We start from the raw sequence: 2,295 nt of genomic DNA on the forward strand, positions 1-2,295 counted from the left end.
GCTGGAGGTAAGGTGTCTGCCTTGCAAGCGCTAGCCAAGGAAGGACCGCGGTTCGATCCCCCGGTGTCCCATATGGTCCCCCCAAGCCAGGGGCAATTTCTAAGCGCTTAGCCAGGAGTAACCCCTGAGCGTCAAACGGGTGTGGCCCAAAAACCAAAAAAAAGAAAAAAGAAAAAAGAAATGTTGTACTCAGTGAGGCCAGAGTGATGGTGTAGAAGTAGGGCTATAGCCTTGCATGCGGCTGACCCAGGATAGACCTCGGTTCACTCTCCCAGAGTACCATATGGTCCCTTGAGGCAGGAGTGATTTCTGAGTCGCATAGCCAAGAGTAACCCCTGAGTGTCACCAGGTATGGCCCAAAAAATACACACACACACACACACACACACAAAAAAAAAAAAAAAAACCAAACACATAAACAAAAATGTTGTACTCAGGTTGAGCTTTATTCAGGCCCAAAGATACTCAGGGGACAGTAGGGTCATACTTGGAGGGGAGAAGTAGGGAAGAAATAAGTTCAGAGTCCAGGATTAAACTCAGGGAGTCACAAGTACAAGTCATGTGTTTTACAATATGAAACACATTTTGACCTACAAATTATACATGCATACACACAAATACATATATACATAAACACTTATAATGTGAGTTTTGAAATAAAAGTATGTTCACATTTCAGGAAAAACAGAATTCTGTTAAAAATTCACCTTAATCATCAAACTCATCTTAACTTCTAACTCAAGTGTTCAAACAAAATATATTAAAAGCAGCTGTTGATTTTTTTTCTGAGCCTTTCGCCCCTTCACTTCCTCCTGTTACCATGGCTCCCTTCTCTCCATGGGAAGATAATGGTTCATCACACAATTAGCTCTATGTTTCATGTGTGACTTTTCCTGGTCAATAGGATGTTAGTGGACCTGAAAATTGGAGATTCTCACCTGTGTGCAGCATCTGGAGTGTGCCCTGGGTTTCTCAGATGGCTGCTAGCCCAAGGAGAATAAACAGAAAACTGAGCAGATCTGAAGTCAGCCTGAAGTCAGAGGCATAATCACCTGCCCAAGTGCAAGCAAATATACCAGAGTTAAAGAAACTCTTGAATATTTGCCATTCAGGTATATAGTTTAATGGCATCTTGTCACAACACTGACTGACTGATAAACCATGCCTAATGCTTGCTGAAAATGTTATCACATGAACAAATACCAACTTTAATAACACTAGTTTTTTTTAATTTGGCAGCATTTTTAAATATAGTTATAAATTTCAAAAAAAGAATGAAATGTTAAAATAACCTTTAAACAGTTACATAGAAATGGCATTTTTATATTTGCAATTCTAAAATCACATGCCTATATTAAAAAAAAACTGTTAAATTTATTTGCCTCCATTTCTGTTTTTTTCTCTCAAATGACTTTTCTTTATCAGTACTAGAAATTAGCATTGACTGAAATAGTTGCCTGAAAATAATTTTTCATTAAAATAATGTATTCCTTCAAATTATGTCCCATGAATAACTGTTATGTGCTGAATTATAGGTGACAATTTACTTTTTTTTTTTACTATTCCATAGTTCGTTTGTTTTTTTTTTTTGTCCCCCAATTCACAATACAGACCAGACAAAGGGCCTGTATTGAGGTGTATATGGGGTACATTTACTGTACCTCCTCTTTCTATATAGTCAGTGTAAAGAACACAGCCTGTGGTAAGAATTGGGAGGCCTTATCTTTTCTTTTCATTTTTTTTTTTATTTTTTTAGTTTGAAAAAAAGAAATGTGTTTAGCAGCAGTTGCTTTTACATACTATACTTAGGGATGGAGTTATGATGTTTTTTTAAATACCTAATTATTAAAATTTGGAGAGGATCAACAGCACACAATTCAATGTTTGGGGGCATAGTCTTCTGCTTTCTTCTCTTAAAATCTTAATGTTCTAAAAGAGAAATAAATGCTTCAAGAAATCAGTAATCTTGGCCAGAAGCAGAGCACTTCTTTCAGGACAGTTACGCACATGCTCATAAACACTTATTCATCAGTATAACTTAGTAGTAGTTGACTAAGAAAAAGACAGACAAGGCTGACAAGAGAATTCAAAGAAGAGCAATTGTACATCACTTCCAGACAGCACACCAGAACAGCACAAAGATCTCAGCAGGAAGGGATTGGATAGAGTCGTTGGTAGGGGAAACCCTAAAAATCCAGACCCTCTAAAGAACAGAACACTCGTTGGCTGAGAAGACAAATGTTATCTGATGAACAGAAATTTTAATGCTATCATAGGTCAATGGCAAGTAACCAA

General features: G+C 37.3%; 1 non-coding gene across 1 annotated transcript; it reads right to left on the reverse strand.

The window, feature by feature from the left end:
* Positions 1 to 1,586: 1,586 nt before the first annotated feature.
* On the reverse strand, positions 1,587 to 1,719 carry LOC126005135 (small nucleolar RNA SNORA51). The gene has a single exon (XR_007494309.1). It is a non-coding gene; the product is annotated as a small nucleolar RNA SNORA51 (small nucleolar RNA).
* Positions 1,720 to 2,295: the final 576 nt, after the last annotated feature.

Source organism: Suncus etruscus, chromosome 3 (assembly GCF_024139225.1).
Source record: "Suncus etruscus isolate mSunEtr1 chromosome 3, mSunEtr1.pri.cur, whole genome shotgun sequence".
NCBI lineage: Eukaryota > Metazoa > Chordata > Mammalia > Eulipotyphla > Soricidae > Suncus > Suncus etruscus.